This window comes from Dromiciops gliroides, chromosome 4 (genome assembly GCF_019393635.1).
Source record: "Dromiciops gliroides isolate mDroGli1 chromosome 4, mDroGli1.pri, whole genome shotgun sequence".
Lineage (NCBI taxonomy): Eukaryota > Metazoa > Chordata > Mammalia > Microbiotheria > Microbiotheriidae > Dromiciops > Dromiciops gliroides.
Genome location: NC_057864.1, coordinates 76,292,190 through 76,315,207, shown reverse-complemented (window position 1 = coordinate 76,315,207; position 23,018 = coordinate 76,292,190). Strand labels below are relative to the sequence as shown.

General features: G+C 36.7%; 1 protein-coding gene and 1 non-coding gene across 2 annotated transcripts in view; one reads left to right on the top strand and one right to left on the bottom strand.

Annotated features, from left to right (window-relative positions):
- LAMC1 (laminin subunit gamma 1) overlaps positions 1 to 23,018 on the bottom strand; it is a 132,441-nt gene that overhangs the window by 101,288 nt on the left and 8,135 nt on the right. The gene's annotated exons all lie outside the window — the stretch shown is intronic.
- Positions 11,939 to 12,040, top strand: LOC122727013. Its single transcript, XR_006352993.1, has one exon. It is a non-coding gene; the product is annotated as a U6 spliceosomal RNA (small nuclear RNA).

Here is a 23,018-nt window from a genome sequence, read left to right as displayed (position 1 = left end):
ATGTAAATATGTCTAAAGGGTGTTCTATATACCAAGCGCATGGGAATTCGGAAGAGTAAGATCTCCTTGGGCCATGTTTTCTGGGAAAGAAAATTAATAGCCTGATTTAGATAATAATGAAAAATACCAATGGGGTGGAATTGAGTGAAAGGGGGGAGAGTGACACTAGAGCCAGGCTGTGAAAAGCCTTATCCTACAGGCATCAGAGATCCTCTGAAAGGTTTTTCTCAGCAAAGAAGTGTCTTCAGCAAAATCGTATTTTAGAACCACTCAAGTAAAATAAAAGTTTCAATGACTTGAAAGTAAAATTCCACAAACTTTTTTTTAAACCCAATTAGAAATATAGAAGTAGTTTCAGTGAACAGAACAAATGGGAAAGACTGGGCACAATAAGGAGACAGATGTTCATAAATACAGATGAAGAATGTCTTACTAGGGAGGTCACAGTAAAAAGGGGATAAAGACCCAAAAAAGAGTCATCAACCAATAAACATTTATTAAGGTCGCCTAATACATGGCGGGTCCCATGCTAACAAACACCTGGAGACACCAAAAAAGAGGTAAAAGTCCCTGCCCTCAAGGAGCTTACAATCCAAGGGGGAACATTCAAACAAGTCTATACAAACAAGCTATATGCAGGATAAATAGGAAATAATTGTAAAAAGGAAAGCACTGGAATTGAGGGGTTAGAGAAAGCTTCCTAAGAAGACCATGGAATTTTAGTTGGGAATTAAAACAGAAAGGGATGGTCAGTACTCAGAGTGGAGGATCAACATTCCTAGAATGGGGAGAAAGCCAAAAAAAATGGCCAGAGTAGAGAAACATAGCATCTTGCTTAATCAACATCGAGACCAGAGTCACTGGATGGAAGAGGAAGAGGGGGCTCGGTTATGAAGGGCTTTGTATGCCCAACAGAGCATTTTGTATTTAATCCTGGAAGCAACAGGTGGCCAGAGGAGTGACACAATCAACCTGAGTTTAGGAAAATCCCTTTAGTAGCGAAATGGGAAATGGACTGGAGTGGGGAGAGACTTGAGGCAGGCAGACCCACCAGCAGGCTATTATAATAGTCCAGGCATGTAGTGATAAGGGCCTGCACTAAAGTGGTGACAACCTCAGGAGAGAAAGCACATATTTGAGAGATATTGAGAGATTAAATCTACAGGCCCTGGCAACAAGCTCAAATATAGTGAGTGAGAAATAGTCAGGTTGTGACCCTGAGGGATTGAGTGGATAGCGTTGTCCTCTACTGTAACAGGGAAGGTATGAATAGTAGAAGGTTATGGGAAAAGATGAGTTGTTTAGACATATTGAGTTTTGTAAGATGTCTACTGGGCATCTAGTTCAAGATGTCTGAAAAGCAATTAGAGGTGTGAGACTGGAGGTGAGCAGAGAGATTGAAGCAAGAAAGGTAGATTTGAGAATAATCAGCATAAAGGTGATGGTTAAATTCATGGGAGCTGAGATCACCAAGTAAAGTGGTATAAAAAGAGAAAAGGGCCTAGGGCAAACTCCAGTGGACACCTGTGGTTAGAGAGGATGATCTGGTTAAGGATACAGCAAAGGAGACAGAGAAACAGTGATTTGGTAGATAGAAGAAAAATCAGGGGAAGTAGTTTTTCTCTCTGAAAACCTAGAGAAGAGAGTATCAAGCTGGGGACAATGAGCAACAGTATCAAAAGATGCAGAAAGGAGAATGAGGACTGAGAAAAGGCCATTGAATTTGTCGCCTAAGAGATCAATCTAGAGTGCAATCCTTCGTTGCATTGTTGGTAGACTTGTGAACTGATCCAATCAGCCTGGAGAGCAATTTGGAACTATGCCCAAAGGGATATAAAACCTCGAATATATATCTTTGATCCAGCAATGCCACTGCTAGGTCTGTATCCCAAAGAGATTAAAGGGGGTTGGGGATAGGAGGGTGCTATTTGTACAAAAATATTTATCACAGCTCTTTTTGTCATAGCAAAAATTGGAAATTAAGGGGATGTCAATCAATTGGGGAATGGCTGAAGAAGTTGTGGTTTATGTGCTATAAGAAATGATGAGCAGGTGGATTTCAGGAAAACCTGGGAAGACTTAAATGAACTAATCAAAATGAAGTGAGGAGAACCAGGAGAACATCTGCTATACACAGTAACAGCAACACAGTGTGATGATCAACTGTGAATGACTTAGCTATTCTCAGCAATACAATGACCCAAGATAATTCCAAAGGACTCATGATGAAAAATGCTATCCACCTCCAGAGAAATAACTGACGGGATCTGAATGCAAATCAAAGCATACCATATTTTACTTTCTGTGGGGATTTTTTCATGGTTTTTCCCCTCTTTGCGTCTGTATTTTCTTTCACAACATTAAAACCTTAGAAAATAATGCTAGAGTGACATCTCCAACCAGGAAAGAGAATCATATAGCTGGAGGAAAGCTTGGATGCTGTCCAGAGTCCAACTCCAATCTAAAAGATCAAAGCCTTTTATGAAATCCCTAGCACCGATGAACTACCCTCCTGGAAGCAGCCTATTCTCTTTTTACATATTCTCCACTGTTAGAAAGTCCTTCTGTATTGAGAACTAAGAATGTGTTTGCCTTAAAAAATAAAAATTACCAGGCAGAGAAAAAAGGGATGGTTGAGACAAATTCTGGCGATTCTTTCCGTTCACTTTTTTGCTAACAGTTGATCGTGTTCTTTTCCCCACACTTGAGCACCTAAAATAATGAATTACCCTAATATTGTCCTTTATTCTGTGACCCAAAAGGCTAATGAGAGGCTACATGGCATAATGGATAGAGTGCTGGCCTTAGAATCAGGAAGGTCTGGGGTTACTCTGGTACTAGCTGTGTGACTGGGCAAGTCAACCTCTCCATGTTTTAGGTCACTTTTAAAACTCCAAGTTGCAGACAAAGTATTGACCAGTTTTAGGAGAAGGGGATGTATAATTTGAGAGCTACCAGTACAAATGAACTCAAAGCACCAGGACTTATCCTGATCCCTGTCTTTAGGCTAAGTAACTCACGGTTACATACTGTCCTAGTTACCTCTTAGTTCTCACTTCCTCATTTTATAGATGAAGAAACTGAGGCCCAGTAAAGCCAAGTGCCTTTTTCGCAAAGCTAGTTAGTTAATAGAGTGCTGCTAGACTAATAATAACAATTGTTTTCATAAAAGTATTTTGTTTTTTTCTAAGTACATATAGAGATCATTTTCAACATTTGTTTTTATAAGATTTCTAGTTCCACATTTTTCTCCCTCCCTCCCTTCCCAAGACAGCAAGCTATAGGTTATCTATGTACAATTACATTACACATATTTCTGCATTAGTCATGTTAACAACAATAATAAAGCATTTACATACATAGTACCTTCTATGTTCCAAGGGCTGTGCTAGGTGCTTTACAAATATTATCTCATTTGTTCCTTACAACAACCCTGAGAAGCAGGTACTGTTATTATCTTTATTTCATAGTTGAGCAAACTGAGGCAAACAAGGATTACATTACTTGCCCACTGTCACACAACCAGAGTCTGAGACTGGATTTGAATCCATGTCTTCCTAATCATTTCAGTCCCTTCAATCTATCCATTGTGCACCTAACTGCCTTAGTCCACACTTAGAGTCTCCTGACTCCCAGTCCAGTTCTTTTTCTACACTATAGCTTCTTTAAACTGTGGGTCACAGCCCCATATAGTATCACATAACTGAATATGGAGGTTGTGAAAAATCTGGCAACAGTAAAAGGTTAATTATACCTATTTTATATACCTATATGCCTGGGGTTGCATAAAAATTTCTCAGGCAAAAAGGGGCCACCAGTGGAAAAAGTTTAAGAAGCCCTGTTCTATACTACCATTTTGTCCTAGATTCTTACAGCTTTAATTATCTTTGAAAATTCTGTTTAAGTCCCTCTTCAAGTTTTCTACATCAAAATGTAAAGCCCAAAATTTAGACTCATTTCCTTGAAGTATATAATCAATATTAGATAGATTGTTGGTTATCTATGGTTTTTACATATTTTTGTTTAAAATTCTAAATAATATTTTATTGATAAACATGACATTTTTTACTACTTCAATTTTTACTGTGAATATCCCTAATTTTTCCCAATGATATTTGTACTTAATGACTCGTTCTCTTTGTTACTTTTCTAAAAAATATGGCTGTTTTATTAACCTTTGAAATAATTAAGTTACTTTAAGTTGACTTTTTCAAGAGGATAGTCTATATGAGATTGCTACTCTGTGTTAATTGATGTAGTACAGTCATAGCCAAAGTGTCACACAGCTTTTATACTGAAATATTTCTGGTTTTTTCTGATTTCATATGAAATCTTTTCTCTTTGTCTTCATTCCTTTGTGACTGTAGTTATCACTTTCACATAAGTAATACTTACATTTTTATCTCTGATACTGACCTCATTACTAAACTCATGTGCACTAGATGTTCCAGTTACTTAAAATTCAGTCTTTCTAAAATTTTAATTTCTCTTTTGCCCAAACCTATTCCCTTCTGAACTTATATCTGTCAGCTGTACCACTAGTCAGTCAACAAGAAAATATTTATTAAGCATATAAAGTGTCAACTATGTGCCGATACAAGCAAAAAGAAAGTTCCTTTACTTGGGGAGTTTAACATTCTAATGGGGAAGACAACAAATAAAAGGGAGCTGAAAAGGGGGGTGGGGAGTCAGGGAGGAAGGAAAGTCCAGAATTAGAAGTAGAGCCAGGAGAAGAATGAAGGATGGCTGACTTAGGCCCTTCCCTAAAATGGAAAACGCCTTTGGAGGCCCTCACCAATGGAAAGAGACCACAGGAGCACATGGATGTTCCAGGGGGAGAAAGCTCTAATTGCTGAGAGAAGTTCAGTGAAAAGGCAGCCAAGTTACAAGTAGTAAAGCATGGAAAAGTTGGAAGCAGAGCCAGAAGAGGAAAGTCTCAGATTGTTTTCCTTTTTTGTTGTTTTTTAAATAATAAACATTTTTATTTACAGTTTGGGGTTTGTAACGATTGGAAATGATGCCACCTGCTGGAGACTTACTGTAGAAAAGCTCCATCATGAGGTGAAGGTCTCTGAGGGCAAGACCATGAGTCTTTTCTTTGGTTCTTTGCTTGTGGGAGGTAGAGGGGGGGGAGCCTGGCGCTCTGACTCAGGCTCTTTCATTAGGACTCTAGTGGAGAGTGGAGCACGAAATGCTCTCTCCCTTTAATAGCTAGATGGATCTAGGCCTTTCTCTCTCTCTTTACCAAATTCTTATTCTCCTTAGTAAATGCTTAAAAGTCTAAACTATTGCTAAAGCTTATAATTTATTGGCGACCACTCATTAGATATTTTAGACAAACTAGCTAGAATTTTAGACCCTAACAGGTTCCAATTTTTATCCTTCTCTCCTTCCCTCTCCTCCCCCCTCCCTGAGGTGGCAAACAATCAGATATGGGTTATACAGGTATGATTATGTAAAACATTACCATATTTGCCATTTTGTACAAGAAAACTTGATTAAAAGAAAAAAATGAAAGAAAGTGAAGATAGCATACTTCAGTCTGTGTTCCATCAATATCAGTTCTTTCTTTGGAGGTGGATAGTATGTTTCATCGATAGTCCTTTGGGACCGTCTTTGATCATTGTATTGTTGAGAATAGTCAAGTCATTCACAGTTCATCAAACAATATTGCTGTCTCTGTGTACAATGTTCTCTTGGTTCTGCTCACTTCACAATACATCATATTGTTTTCTATAAGATATTGTTTAGTTTCCAATTAATTTTAATCTATCTTTCCATGACCCTTTCATGAATGTAATTTTTATTGTATTATGATCTAAAAAGATGCATTTAACATTTCTGCTTTTCTGCACTTGGTTGTGAATATTTTTGTGTAGGTGCCACAGACCACTGAGACAGCATACTCCTTTCTAGTCCCACTCAATTTCTCCAGAGGCCTATCACATCTAACTTTTCTAAAATTCTATTCATCTCCTTACCTTATTCTTGTTTATTTAATGTTTAAAGTTATCTAGTTCTGAGAGGGGAAAGTTGAGATTCCCCCACTAGTCTCACTGTCTATTTCTTCCTGTAACTCATTTAAGAATCTGGATGCTATACCATTTGGTATATATATGTTTAGTATTGATATTACTTCATTGTCTATAGTACCTACAAAAACTACAGCAAGATGTAGATTCCTTGGTTATCTCTTTTAATTAGATCTATTTTTGCTTTTGCTTTGTCTGAAATTATGATTGTTGCCTTTGCTTTCTTACTTAAGCTGAAGCATAATAGATTCTGCTGCAGCCTTTCACTTTAACTGTGTGTGTGTGTGTGTGTGTACTTCAAGTGTGTTTCTTGTTAAAAAACACATCGTAGGATTCTGGTTTTTAATCCACTCTGCTATCCACTTCTGTTTTATGGGTGAGTTCACCCCATTCACATTCATACTTACAATTACTGTGTATTTCTTTCCATCTTATTTTCCCCATCATTTCTCTTTCGTTCTCCCTCCCTCCCTCCCCCCCCCACCTCTCCTTTCACCCATGGTTATATGTGAGGAATAGAAGGAAAGACAGCCTGGCTAGTCTGCAGAGTACAGGAGGGACAATCATGTTCAATGTGGCTGGAAAGGTAGTTTGAAGCAGTTGTGAAATGATTTAAAACCTGAAGAGTTTATTCTCTATTCTAGTGACACTGAATTGGTTGAGGAGGGGTGTCATGTGGTCATTTCTGCATTTAAGGAAAAACATTTTGGCAGAAATGTGTGTAGAAAGTGCAACTTAAGGCAGAGATATCCATTAGGAAGATGATGCAATAATCTAGTCAATGGGTGATGAGGGCCTGAACTAAGGTAGTAGTTGTAAGAGTGGAGGGGTCAAATGAAAGAGATGTTGTGAAAACATAAAGAGAAAGATGTGGCAACTGATTGCTTATGTGGGGTGAGAAGTCAAGGATAATGCAGAGATTGGGCATCTCTGATACAGGAAGAATGGTGGTACCTTCAACAACAATAGTTAAGTTCGGAAGAGGGGTGGATTTGGGGGAAAGGATGATGTTTTGTTTTGGACATACTAAGTTTAAGATGTCTCCTGAACATCCAGTTTGAGTTGTCCAAGAGGCAACTGACAGATGTGGGACTGAAGTTTGGGGAGAGACTAGGGATATATAGAGAGATATAGATATAGATATACAGATATACACAAGGTTGGATATAAAGATATGGAAGGCAGGAGCATGAAAATAATAATTAAACTCTTAAGAATTGATGAGGTGATCAAGAAAGAATGTAGAGAAAGAAGATCTAATAGATCAAGAAGGATAAGAACTTTAAAAAAAAAAAGCCATCACATTTGTCAATTAAGAGCTCATGAATGATGAGATCCAAAACCAGACATCAAAGGATTAAGGATGAGAAAAAAGGAATTGAAGGCAGTTAAGTATGAACACACTTTTCTAGAAATTTGCCTGAAAAAAAGGAGAGATAAAGAAAAATAGCTTATGGAGATGGTAATCTAGAAATGGTTTTTGGTTTTTCCCAGGATAAGGGAGATTTGTGTATATTTTAAGATACAGAAAAGGAATGAGTAGAGAGGGAAAGGATAAATGTTTGAGAAAGGGAAGGGGAATAGCCAAGGTTACAATCTGCTAGAAAAGAAGGGAGGGAATAGGATCGAGTACATGTAGACGGGTTAGTTTTATTATACCTGCTTTATCTTCCAGACACATGTTGATGCTGGAAAACCAAACCAAAAGAAAGAGCAGCACATATTATGAGTCTTTTCTTTTGTTAACATACAAAATGATCTTACATGAAGGACTCAATGCTATAATTGCGAATGTTTGTGTGTGTACATAAATGGGTGTCTATGTATATATGTATATATTCTTCTCCACCCCCCATCTTCACCCCCCCCCATTAGTGGAAGCTTATCTTCCTGCTAAAACAGTCCCAAAGGAAACTGGCTGAAAAACTTTTGCAACTAGATTACTTAACTACCAAGACCAATGCTCGAGGGGGCAGCTAGGTGGCGCCGTAGATAAAGCACCTGCCTTAGATTCAGGAGGACCTGAGTTCAAATCTGGCCTCAGATACTTGAAACTTACTAGCTGTGTGACCCTGGGCAAGTCACTTAACCCTCATTGCCCTGAGGGGGGGGGGACCCAATGCTGAAATTCAGGGTCTTCAATATCAAGTTAGTGGATCCCACTGTAGAGGAATATTTGCTCCTATGACTTCTGAACTAAAAGGACAAGATGATTGTGCTAGTAACCTTTTCCCGTCCTAAAAAGAGGATGTGCCAATCCACAAAAGTAACACTGCATGTGCTTGTGAGAGTGTATCATTTCTCAGAGCAAAAGACTACACTTTCATTCATTCCTGATGAGTACCTTTCTGGAAGGAATTATGAAAGCTTTAGCTGGAAATGTGAAAAGTATGGTTATCCTTGGGAACTCCAAGCATTATGTACCTTTACCTATCATAATCCTAATCCACAATAAACAATGTTAGGCATCTACTACTAAGTGCTGTGCACAGTGCTAAACTCTAGGGATACAAAAAAAAAAAACCAAGATAGTCCCTGCCCTAAGGGAGCTCATAGCCTAAAGGGAGAGACAATAAGCAAACAAATAAATACAAACAAGCTATTTTCAGGATGGATAAAAAAAATAATTAACAGAGGGAAAGAACTAGAACTAAGAGAGATTTGGAAAGGCTTCCAGGAGAAGATAGGATTTTAGTTAAGACTAGAAGGAAGCCAGGGAGGTCAGTAGTCAGAGCAGGGGGAGAACGGTATGGGGAGACAAGCAGGGAAAATGCCCAGAGCTGAGAGATGGAGTGTCTTGTTCATGCAACAGGAGGTCACTGAATCAAAGAGTACATGTTGGGGAAGAATAAGAAACCTGGAAAGATATTCTTAAATGTGCATGATAAAATATAAAAAAGTAATGACTTACACACAAATAAACACTGGTGACCATACTATTCTTTTTAGTAATATATTAGCTGCATTTTTAAGGGCTTGGGGAGTATTGAGCAATCACATTCTCCATCCAGGTCTGTCTAGAGGTGAAATCACAGTGGTGCTGAAAGTTTGACTTGCCTGGCACTTACTGCCTGTGTCTCCCTGAGGGTGCCCTGCTGCTAGGCTGGCCTACGTGTCCCACAGGTTGGTCAGAACTTTGTGGGGACAGTTGGCCCCTTCTCCACAGGGGCTGCTTCCCGAAATGATGGCTGATAAGTATACTCTCCAGATAAAATTTATACATATATTAAAGGGATCAATAAATACATTCAGAATCCTTTGTAAAGTTATGGCTATCTAGGCTAGCTGGCTGGCAGAAGTACATTGCTATTTTTAATATTATTTCTGGGCATATGTACTTTTAAGTTCCAAGTGCCATTAAACTGTACCATCTTGATTCCATTTAGTACTACTAATATGTATAGCCTCTATAATGTATAACCCACTGAATACCTTTTTGTCCCTCCTAATATAACCTGCTCTATATTTCACACAATGCCACTAACCCTATGTTATTTAGTATACTATCATACCATCTAGACTAGTTCTTGTTATCTTATTGGTTTGCTGCAACAAATGTATTAAAGTAAAATGCAGAGAAATACCCACTAAAACAGGGATTAACCCCAGGAGTCTATGAATGAATTTCAGAAGGTCTGTGAACCTGGATGGGGAAAAAATTACATCTTTATTTCAATATAACTGGTTTCCTTTGAAAGTCCATGTATTTTATTTTGTACACTTAAAAAAATTATTCTGAGGAGCACACAGGTTTCACCAGAACGTCAAAAGGTTAAGAATTCATAAACTAGAATAACATATCTTGCCAGTGATTAGCAGTTTCAGAAAGAAATCCTAAAAAAAACTTAATAAACACAGATTACTCTTGTAACTAGTTATGCTTAGCAAAGAAAGCAAGAAATGTTGAAGTAGATTAAATACCCCTTCCTCCCTCTTTTTAAAAATATTAAGAAAGAATTTTAATAGTAGTTGAATAAAAAATAGAGATGATCACAGGAGGCAAAATGGATAGTTTTGATTACATTATGTTAGAAAGATTCTGCTCAAACAAAACCAATAGTCAAAATTAGAAGTAAAGTAGGAAAAAACAATAAGGGGAAAAATTCATAGCAGTTTCTTTGATAAAGCTTTCATTTCACAAACATACAGAGAGCTGAGTCATTCCCTAAATGAAAAATGCTCAAAGGATATGAACAAGGTAGTTTTCAGGAAAAGAAATCAAAGCTATCAAGTCACCTGAAAAAATGTTCTAAATCACTAATAATCAAAGAAATTCAAATTAATGCAACTCTGAGATACCATCTCAAACCCAACAGATTGTCTAAGATGAAAGAAAAGGAAAAAGGCAAACGCTGAAAGGGATATGGAAAAAATAAATACATTAACTCTGCTGGTGGAGCTATGAACTAGTCCAACCATTCCCAAGAATAATTTGGAATTATGGCCCAAAAGGCTATAAAACTGTGCATATCCTTTGATCCAGCAATACCACTGGTAGATATATAACCCAAAGAGATCAAAGAAAAAGGAAAGGATTCATATGTACAAAAAAAAAATTATAACAGCTCTTTTTGTGGTGGCAAGGAATTGGAAAGGATGCCCATCAATTGGGGAATGGCTGAACATATTGTTATATTAATAGGATGGAATATAATTGTGTTGTAAGAAATGATGAAAAGGATAGTTTTAGAAAAATCTAGGAAGACTTATATGAACTGATGCAAAGTGAAGTAAGAAGAACCAGGAGAATGATGTACACAATAACAGAAATATTGTGATGATAACCAACTGTGAGAAACTTAACTCTAATACAACAATCCAGGACTCGTGATGAAAAATGCTATCTACTTCCAGAGGGAGAACTGATGGACTCTGAGTGAAGATTGAAGCATGTTTTTAAATTTACTTTTCTTGCCTTCCCCCCCCCCACAACATGGCTAATATAGAACTATGCTCTGCACAATTTAATATGCATAATGGTTATCACATTTCTTCCTTTCTCAATGGGGCAAAGGGAGAGAATTTGGAACTGAAAATAAAAATTAAAAATTAAAAAAACAGTATCCTAGTTTAAAAGCTAACCATGTTCTTTTAGGAAACTGTACTTGAAAAAAATCCCTTAAGAACAAAATGCCAGAAATGGATTGAATGGTGACCAAATTTTGAAGGAGAAATAGTTCACTATAATTAAGGCTATTAACTGTCTATGCCCAAATCTTGACTGAATTATGTTAAAGATTAGAGAAAGAGAAGGAGGAAGAAATCTTTAATTACTTTAGTTAAGGGAAGTATCTATAGAGTTCTGCTTTGGCCAGATCAAAAGGAAAATCCTTAAAGGGAGTGGTCAAAGAGAGATTGAATGATTTTAGGAAAATGATTCCACAAGGATGTGTGGTGAGTTATGTGACTATTGTTCTTTTTGATGAAGCAAACTGTTAACTGAACTATTACTTAAACTGTGAACTCTTGCTCAATCCTGACTGTGGAATTTTATCTATTGTACAAGAATGCCATAAATTTTAACTCTAAAATGTCATCAGGAAGAGATTTTCAGAGCCATGGAGTAAACGCTGCCTGTCTTTAGTCCTCCCTCTAAACAAAAATACTTAAGATTATAATAATCTAAATAATCTAAATTAATGAAAACTATTTCCACTGAGCTTGTGTTTAAAACACACAAGCACAGAATTTTCTTTCACATTGGCAAGGCAAAGGGATACCTCCATAAGAAACTTAAGCAAAAGTAGGAGAGGGTGAGTGATGTTCACCAAGAGATTTTGAGATGAAGAGAGGGTTAGAAGAGTCAAGTCATGCTGAAAGGTCTCAATTGTCTCTGTAAAGAAGCAGAGTACTCAACTGAGAGAGGAAAAGGGTAGGGGAGGTTTTAAGAGAGAAAATAAGGTTTGGTGCTCGCTTTGGCAGCACATGTACTAAAACTGGAATGATACAGAGAATAGTCTGGCCCCTGCGCAAGGATGACGCAAATTCGTGAAACGTTACATATTTTAAAAAATAAATAAATAAGGTTTGAACTAGTCAACAAGCATTTATTAAGCATTTAGTATGTACCAGACAGTGTGCTAAATGTTGGGGATATAAAGAAAGGCCAAAAAAATTCTCTGCCCTCAAGAATAGAATATTGTCATATTCAATTCTGGAGTCCCTCAAGTCCTGCTGATGTGCTTTCAAGTTCATTTTCTTACCCACATTCTGTGTATATGTAGGACATGAAGTCATAAATATTGCACTTTACCCATTTACCAGTTATTCATACCTAAGAAATACTGGATCTCCATCCTCCTGTCATTATTAATAATTCCTCGTGGTTCTTCCTTTTATGGATGTACCTAATGTCCTTTGTAGTAGTTATTTTTACAACTTTTTCTGGCAATTTTTTTCTCGCTTCTCAAATTTCACCTTAGAACCTTCTTGATCAGTAGTTCAGTGAGTCTTTCCTAACAAGCACACTCTTTTGTTTTTAGTAAGGCAATTGGGGTTAAGTGACTTGCCCAGGGTCACACAGCTAGTAAGTGTTAAGTGTCTGAGGTCAGATTTGAACTCAGGTCCTCCTGAATCCAGGGCCGGTACTCTATCCACTGCGCCATCTAGCCGCCCCAAGCACACTCTTTCTAGTCATTATTCGATACTCTCCATTTTTTGCCTATCTCACTACTATATGAAGACAATGTCCAGAAAATGAAATCCTGTTCTTTGGCACAATCTAAAGATCCTGCTGTTCACTGCCCTGTTCTTTCCTCTCTTCCAAAGTCACGAACATGCATTTTGAAGAAGCGAAAATACTACCTGAGCACACAAGTCTTTCAGTTGTCTGACCAAAAATTTTAAGACTTACATTTCTTCTAGACATATCATTTTTTTCCCTATGAAACAGAAATGAGTAGCAGAACTTAAGGATATGGCAGGCTCCCGATAACAAGTTCTAGTAACACAGCATCATTCCTAGTTAATCATGTAAGACCTACATAACTATGTACCCTGCAGAATAATCCATCATAAGGCACCTCTTTCTAAAGGAATCCTCTTATTTCTAGGGCCAACATAGCTCCCCAAGTATGATGTCAAATATGGTTTGCTATTGCTTCTTCAGAAGGCTAATCTTCATCCACATGGCAGTTTCATATATCTGTACCAACTATGGTATAGCTACAGATTAAACATGCTTTTGTGGATTACCATGGAAACTAATCACCCAGCTATAATATACCTCTATCCAGCCTCTACTCCCCCTGGCCCCCCAAAAAAATTAATAAAGAGGGAAAATTAAAGTGAAGTCCTCCTAACTGTGAAATAGCTAAATAAAATGTGGTATATAAATGTAATAGAATATTACCATGTCATAAGAAATTAATAAATGGAACAGTTTAAGAAAAAACGGGAATATCTCTATGAACTGATGCAGTTCAAAAGTGAGCCGAACTAGCAGAATATATACAATGATATCATTATAAGGAAAAACAGCTTTGCTTTTTTTTATAACTTTATAAGTTGGATCAACTCAATGATAAACCAGGAATCCAAAAGAATGAAGATGAAATATGCTACTCATAACCTGCCTGGGAGATGACAAACTTCAACTGCAGAAAGACGCATACATTTTTTGGACAAAGTCGATGTGGGAATCCATTTTGCTGGACTATGCATACATGTTGGGAGAGGGTTTTTTTCTTTCTTTTTTTCAATGGAAAGGTAGAAAGAAAAGTTAGTAAAAGAAGCTTTTAAGTAGTAGAAAAATTATGAAAAGCAGTATCAAAGACATCAGGTTTTGAGAAACTGCACCAAAAAAAAAAGCCTAACAAATTAATTTACTATTATAGTTATTTTTCTAATTTATAAATATCTATTTTATAATCTTTATTTTGTTTTAAGATTATATTTTATTTTAATAAAATTGTAGTAAATCCTTTTCTTTAAAAAAGGAAAGAAAACATGCAGTGACTTCCACTTCTGGTTTACAAATGACCCAGACTCTGCAAAATGGCAATGTCCAGAATCAAAAACAGAAACCTACCATGCCACTTCCCTCTCAAGTTTGAGTTTTAACACTAATACATGGCCTTTCTTTTACCATCATTTGTTCTTCTGGCAAGCTTACCTTGTGCTTCCCTGAGACTTCCTGTATAACTAACCACACACTTGGGTGTTCGAAGTCCTAAATGCCATGAGTTGTTCCCCATAAAAGGGACCTAAGGAAGTGACCAAGTCATTGAACACACAATGGTGAATGAGCAAAAACAGATGTGTGTTAGCAGGAGGGACAAAAAGCCAGCAGGGATCTAGGCATTGCTGTGAATTTCAAAGACAAGGTCTATTTAGTCAGGCATAGTTTAAAGGCTGCTAATACACAGTATTAATGGCACATTTAATAATCTAAAATTATTTGATCTGTTGAATGACCTCTATCTGATCCTAGTCATTCCTGAAAAAACATTTTACCTTCCCAATAATTTCCCCCTGGGAATTCAAAGTTGTCTCCCCTGCTCCCACAGCAATATCAATGCCAAATTAAATGACTTTTTTAAAATGATAAACATTTTATTTTCCAGCTCAAATAGAAACTTCCCCCCAAGGGTCTAGGAGTACAGAAAAAGGAAAGCACAGATACATACATAGGCACATATGCACCATCAAAAATCATTCTGTGTTCTCCAGATATCTAGAAACTATGTTAATATCCATAAGTAGTCCTATTTGGTGGTATCTAGAACCACCTAAAACCACTCATCACTAGCATCATAAACCAGCAGAAGATAGACATTCTTCTTAAATGAATAAATTCTGAACTAAAACTATATTCCTTACCAGTGTTCACACAACAAAAGAAGCCAGCATTTACCAGGAGCCCCAATACTAGCTCATTTCTTGGCTTCGTATGTTAAATTCTGTAAAAGCTGTAAACAAACTATTTTGAGTTACTAAAGCAATCCTGGGTAAACAAAAGCTCATTACAGCTGCTTTGCAGATGTGCATAAATGTTTTAATATTTTGTTGCAGAGGAAAATACATATAGGTTACAACAGTATTGCCTACCCCATGAATTTATCTGAATGAGATTTTCTGTTATAATCTAAACTATTTACTCTAACAGAAATGTATCCCCATAGAATATGACCCTTTTTCTGTGGAAAAGCTGTCACAAAATCAAGGTAAATAAAATAAGCCACTTTCTCTTACAATCAACTTTTCCCCTAAACTCATAGCCAAAAACAAAGGGAAAAATCGCTGAAATTATAGGACTAGAGAAACTAGATACCACTTGGCAAAGAGCAACCAACCCTGGGAAAATTAATGAACAAATACAAAAATTAAAAGAATGTTCCTTAAAAATCACCAAAATCTTTTTAAATTAAATAAATCCCATTTGAACCCAAATTCTATTTCAAAAAATAACCTGCTAGCCATAGACATTGAAATGAAGTCTGATGAGATTAAACTTGAAAAATCTTCATGAAAGCTTTATAGCAAACACATAATCTTCATAGTTTCCCACAAAAATGGGAGCTTCCTAAATATTTGATAATAATGAATTGCAAATAGTTTCAGATAGTAGATAAGTCAAGCATGAGCATGTATATATTGCTTTTAGGTTTGCAAAGCATTTTACATTTTGTCCTCATAACAACCCTGTGAGATTGATGCTGTTATTATCCCTATTTTACAGATAAGGAAATTGAGGCTGAAAAAAGTAAAGTAACTTTCCCAGGGTCACAAAGCTAATAGTATCTGAATCAGGATTTGAACTCAGGTTGTCTGACTCCAAGTGCAATGTTCCAGCCACTGAACTGTCAATAAGAAAACAAAAAGGAAATATATCATAAGCTACATCTTTTCAAGTGTGCACCCTATTTTCCACCTCAATTGTATTACCTGCTATCCCCCTAAATTTTTCCCTGCAAGGGGCTCATTCATACTTCACGCCTGAAATGAACTCCTTCACCCAACTCCAACTCCCCAACAACAAATCTCTGCCCATGAAAACATTTTCCTTCCCAGAACATCCATCTCTGGTGCCATCTTCCCAAACCAGAAGTGATGTCTCCCTCTGAATTATTCACCTCTTCTATAAATTTAACACATTCTAATTTATATATTACTTGTGGACTTGTCTTATGTCTCTGAACAAGACTTTGAGATCTTCTGAATCTCAGTTTCCCTAAAAGGAGATAATGACCATATAGAACTGTTATGAGGACCAAATGAGAATTTGTGTCGGCTGACTTTTAAGCCTTAAGGCACTATGTAAATACCAACTGTGATTCATCCTTATATAGATGGCCCCTAACACAGTAGAACCTTAGGTACTTAATAAAATGTTTAAATGAGGAAAAACAGAACCCTAATGAGATGAGACTATTTATTAAAATCAAATTACGGGGCAGCTAGGTGGCGCAGTGGATAGAGCACTGGCCCTGGAGTCAGGAGGACCTGAGTTCAAATCTGGCCTCAGACACTTAACACTTACTAGCTGTGTGACCCTGGGCAAGTCACTTAACCCCAATTGCCTCACTTAAAAAAAAAAATCAAATTACTATGCTTGTAACCACTGATTCTTTAATAGTCAGGTAAAAGCAGCAAAAATGTCCAAATAGTTTATGTACTTTACCCATAATTCTAAGCAAGATTTGCTTCCTTCATATATATATATATTGCTACGGTATATAATAAGCACGTTCTAGTCCATTTTGCCATCACAACTAATTTTAAGCATAATAAAAGTTACTCAATTTTCATTAAGTCTCCCTTTTCAAAGACTCTGAAGCCTCTTTTTCTAGGACACAGTTGGAATTCCTTTGTTCTCTTTTGAGAAAGCCAAAAGGAAAGGACTGAGAAAATGCATATAGTCTTATATAACCGGTATTTCAGACACAAGCTTTTTATGCAGTTATCCAGTTCAGCACCCCTTTTGCAACTGTGTGTAAAGGGCCATCCCCACTGCCCTCCTCCACAAAATGAAAAGAAGGAAAATGAGCCCATGAATTCTACAGAAAAAAATCATTATCAGGGAGTGAGAAAGTGGTAGCTTATATCACACATGTATATATAATATGCATACACCTTTTCTATTTAATAGCAGAAGACCAGTAACTCATATACTGCTAGTCATATAATAAGTTAACTCGGGCCTTATAAAATTCTGTTCAACAGAAGCTATGGGGGGGACAGGAAAGTAGTATGGGGGGAAAAAATCAGTCCTTGAATTTTGCTTCCTAGTTTTGGAAGAGATAAGGGGAAAAGTATACATTTTTATACTAAGATGAGGTGGAGGAGGAGGAGGAAGAGAAAACAAATAATTAAATTTTAGCAAATGGAAACTGTGAACCTTTCCTCAAAGAGCAGAGCTACTGTTTTAAAAATATACACCATGTGGCTGGACATTAGCTGGATATTAAGGACTCTGAGATCTTCTCTACTGCCTTTTCTTACCTGATCAGCTTTGTATACACAAGACCACCACCATTTTTCATGATTTCTTTAGTCTGAAAAGTTAAAATGGGGGAAAAATAAAAGAAGGGTAGTGCTAGAACAAGTCTTTGGGGATCCTAGTGGTAAATCTTTTATTTACTTATTTATTGCTTTCCTCTCCTTTTCTTTCCTGTCCCCTACCCCCACCCCAGTTAGCAAAGTAGCATCAAACTGCCAGAAACCATGTTAAGAATTAGGATTAATTTGCAATAAAAGGAAAACTAAATAGAACCTGGGGCACTAGTAAGGCAGTTTTATCTTTCAGTGATGTCAGATAATAGTCAGAAACTGAACTAGACTCAGCAATTCTCAGTCAGGAAGGAGTCTTGGATAAGGTAGGAAGGAGATAAGGTAGCATTTCCTTGGATAAAATAAAAGCATTGACCACCCTTCAGGAAATGGGTTACAGTAACACTTTTACCTATCAAGACACACTGACAAATCCCTAGGCTTTAATCTACAATTCATTGAATTCCTTGGAAATTCCTTTAAAAAAAATTAACTGCTTTAAGTTTTTTCCTATCCAACCATGTTGTTTACAGATACCCCAAGTCATGGTATCAAAGTTTTAAAGCCACACATAAAAAGTATTCTAATTATAAGAGGAAAATTAAATATAAAAAATGTCCTTCATTCTACCCCATTACCAAAAAAAAAAACCTTTCACAATTTTGGCCTCTTTTCTTTAAAAAAAAAAAAGCAGACTATGGAGGTAAGTAGTATTCTGACTGAGCAATGGGTGGTTTGTTCTTTGTTTTAATGTTTTCCTCATAAAATCCAATCTAATAAACTGCTTATCCTAGCATTCAAAGCTCTCATTAATAGTTTCTTCTCTCCAACATATACTCAAGCTCACCCTTCATAAGAAAGATTTAGAGTTGGAAGGTACCTCAGTCTAGCACCATTCCAGAAAACTGATTGCGGGTTAAATGAGTTGCCCATGTTCATTCAGGGAGTAACACAACCATGATCCACACTGAGGCTCTCCGATTCTAAATATAGCATTCCTTCTCCACTACGATATTGTTTCCAACTTTCAACCATACAACTCTTTAAAAGCTGCCTTAACAACTTGTTGGTCTTCTTTTCAGGAATGTCCTCCTAACCAGCTCTATACCAGGGATTCTTAACCATTTGGATACCATGAATGCTTTTTTGAAACATTTTTAAATGCATAAAATAAAAAAGGATTACAAAGGAAAACCAATTATGCTGAAATAGAATTACCAAAATATTTTTTTAAAACAAGATGGTAGGCACCATGCCTAGAAACTCTTCTCTATACCAATCCATGTCCTTCACTGGATATTGTTTCTTATGTTTCAATTTCAACAAACTGAAAAAGTCACTTACAAAAAGGCTCCAATCTATCCTTTGAGGTTTACTATATATTACTCTCCTTCACACACACACATTCTAGTCAGCCAGGCCAACTGACTATTTCTCACATACATTTCATCTCCTGTCATTGAGCTTTTACCAGTCTATCTACCATGTATGGAATGGACTGCCACCTCACTTCCACATTTTAGTAAATCTCTAGTTTCCTTCAAGGCTGACTAAAATGCTACCTCTTACAAAAGGAATTTCCTGATTCCCCCCTCCCTCAAGTTACCATATATTTATTTTGTATATATTTATATGTGTATGTGTCATTCCCCCCCCCAAAGAATTAGAACTTAGAAGTTTTCTGAGAAAAAAAGGGACTCTTTCATTCTTCTTCAAGCTCTAGCACATAGCAGGGTCTGGCACATATAAGGTGCTTTGAAAATGTCTCATTGATCCATTTTGTTAGTTCTTCCAAGATCAGCTGAATTATCAACCCAAGAACTGTTTTCTGGCTGATCTCAACCCATGCTATTTAATCATCACTTTATCAAGTTCATACTATATGACCTTATATCTTATAGTAATTAAACTTATATGAGGTCATGTTTTACCTCCCCAAATAGATTGTAAGCTCCTGTAGAGTAAGGAATAAAGTTTCAACTTCTTTTGTTTCCTCAATAGCACATACCATGGAGCTTTTAGCTATAAAGCTATGTACAAAAACTCTTGAGTGAAGCACTTTGCACACCAGCTGTCTAACAAACCAAAGGTTTTTGTCTACCATTTTTATTATTATCACAAGCCATTTTCTTGGCTTGTGATGGTAATGTTGGTTGGGAGGAAATCCTAAAAGCATCTTGCTAGACATAAAATAAAGTTTAACAAAGCTGAATTTGAAAAAAAAAATTGGAGTAAAAATTAACAACAATGAAGGAGTAGCTGCCTCTAAAATGTATAAGAAAAGCTATTACTTAGCAAAACTCAATAGACAGTACCATCTCCTCAAGTTATTATCCTGTATTCCTCTTCCTTTCCACAGCCAAAGTCCCAGAATAAAACAGTCTATAATTCTCTTCATTTCCCCTCACCTCACTTTTCCATGCTTTGAAATCTGATTTCCAACCTTTTATCAAATCAAACCGCTCTTTCAAAAATTACCAACAATCTCTTAATTGTCAAAACTGCTATCTTGACCTCTATGAAGCATTTAATGCTACTGACAACTCAATTGACAACAATTACAAAATTCTCTCATTTCTAGATTCTTGTGACACTGCCCTCTTTTGTTTCTCCTCCTACTCAGTTTCTTTACAACCCCAAATTTGGGTGTACCCCCAATAATCTGGGCTGGGCCCTTATCTCTTTGTTCTAGATGCTCTCATTTAGGAAATTCATTGATTCCCCTATTCCCTATGCAAATAACTCCCAGATCTACACAGTCAGCAGAGTCTCTTTCCTGAATACCAGTCACACATCACTATTGGACATTTCAAAATACAAAGGACTTTACAAAGGACATTTGAAGCACCTCAAATTCAACATATTCAAAACCAGAACTCATCATCTCTCTTCTCAAACCCAACCCTCTTCCAAACCTCCCTAATTCTGGTGAGAACACCAGTGTTCATCATCAACTCCTCACTCAACCCACACATGCAGTCAATTGCCAGGTCTGTTATTATTATCCCTATTTTCCAGCTTAAGAAACTTGCCCAAAGGGGCAGCTAGGTGGCACAGTGGATAGAGCACCAGCTCTGGATTCAGGAGGACCTGAGTTCAAATCCTGCCTCAGACACTTAATACTTACTAGCTGTGTGACCCTGGGCAAGTCACTTAACCCTAATTGCCTCACTAAAAAAATTAATTAATTAATTAAAGAGACCAGTGTAAACAAACAGGGGAATCAACAACCAATTCAGATTTTTAAAAAAGAAATGTGCAGAAGATTCACAGAGCGTGAATGTAAGAACTTAGCTACACTAAGAGAGCCAAGTCTGCAAACTCAAGGCCAGTGAGTGACTATGAATTCAATGCTCAGGAAAATTCTAGAACAGATCATTTTTAAAAATTATTTAACATCTATAAAGGAAAGCAGTTATTAGTCTCAAAACCTTTTTTTAGACAGGTTTACTAAACTAGGGGGAAAGGAGAATGCTGTGGAATGACTGTAAAGTGCATTTCCTCCTCACTTCTGCACACTTAGAACCTCTGATTTCACTTAAATATACAAAAATATTTAAAGCTGCCATTTTTGTAGTGGCAAAGAACTAGAAATTAATGGGATAGCATCAACTGGGTAAAGCCTAAACAAATTATGTTATATGAATGTAACATGATATTGTTGTGCTACAAAATATAACAAAAGGAACTACTTCAAAACTTGGGAATACTTACTTGTATGAACTGATACAAAGTGAATTAAGCAGAACCTGGAGAATAATTTATACAATAACACTGTAAATAAAAACAACTTTGAAAGACTTAAACCAATCCAATGACCAACCACCATTCCAAAAGACCAGTGAAGAAACCAGTTACCCACCTCTTGACAGAGAAGTAATGAATTCAAGTTTCAGAATGATACCTACATTTTCAGATGTGATCAATAAATGGATTTCTTTACCTGACTATACATATTGAATACAAGGGTTTTATCTTCCTTTCAATGGAGGTGAGAGGGAAAGTTGGGGAAAATGTGGGAGACATATGGAAATGCTTGACTTATTTAGCATTGGTTAAATTCAGAATAAAAGAATCCCAATATTTTCTTTAAAAGGTTTGTTTTCTACATTGTCTGTTCTAATGCCCTAGTTGCAAGTGTCTTTTCCAAAAAAAATACATTTTTGCACATATTTCTGACATGTTATGTCCCCATCCCTCCCACCAAAAAGACTGTAATCATCTTGAGGGCAACTGCTATTTCATTTTTATCTTTATATCCCACTGCATAGCACCTGCTAATAAATGTTTTGTTGATTGACTGACAAACAAAATAAGAATCTGAAAAGCATCATAGGCAGTTTAAGAAAAACCATTTTGGCTTTCGCCACAGAGTTAAATGACAAGTTGTATAAAAGCCACAATTTTGACCAGAACACATACCAAACAGAAAAAGTCTTAAAGAATTCCTTGAATGTGCACCAAAACCACAGAAAAACCTGTTATGTCACCACTTCAAACCACAGTTATCAACCAAAGCCATTACCTGCTTAAATAAAGTAAGGCAAAAAGACACAAAGCAGCTGTGCTCTCAGCACACTTTCTACATAGCAAGCTCAGGCAAACCACTACATACTCTACCTCTCACCAAGATGTTGGTGCTTACTTGCATACTTTTCCACAAGTTTTCTCCAGGTACGTTCCCAATAAATCAGTTAGTAGGTAGGGAGCTAAAGAGAGTATGGTGTAATGGAAAGAACACTAGACTGCTACTAGACTTCTCTGTCATTAACTTGCCACAAGACTTTGGGCAAATCACTTAAATTCTTTAAGTCTCTTTCCTCATCAGTAAAAAGAGGCTGAACTAGATGATCTTCCAGATCTCTTTGAATGATAGCTAACTGTGAATGCCAGGTTTCCCTTTTCTGATCCAATACCACATTAAAAACAAAGAAAAATTTTTAAAAAGGGTAAGAGATTTCTAAAAGCAAACTCTAAATGTACTAATCACTTAAACTCAGTTAACTTGTCTTTTCGATTACAATCAACAAGTATTTATTAAGCAGCTACTATATGCCAAACACTAAGCAAGTACAACTCATGAGCTTAGCTTATAATAGGTAGACTAGTACATATAATATATATATGTATATATATATATATATATAACCAAGCATAAAGTCAATAAATATATTTACATACAAATTAGTTAAATACAAAACATTTTGGGAGGAAGGGCACAAGCAGCTGGAGAGGGAGGATATCAGGAAAAGCTTCATGCAAAATAGGGTGCCTGAGCTTCATCTTAAAGAGACTCCTATGAGGTGGAGGTAAGGAGGGAGTACATTCCAAGCATGGGGGATGGCCAGAGCAAAGGCACAGAGACAAGAGATGAAAAAAATGTGCAGAGGAGTGTCATGTGTGATGAACAGAACGAAGGTCAGTTAGACCAGAATGTGAGTTCAGGAGATGGAGTATTGTCCAATGAAGCTGGAAAGGTAGATTGCGGCAAGGTTG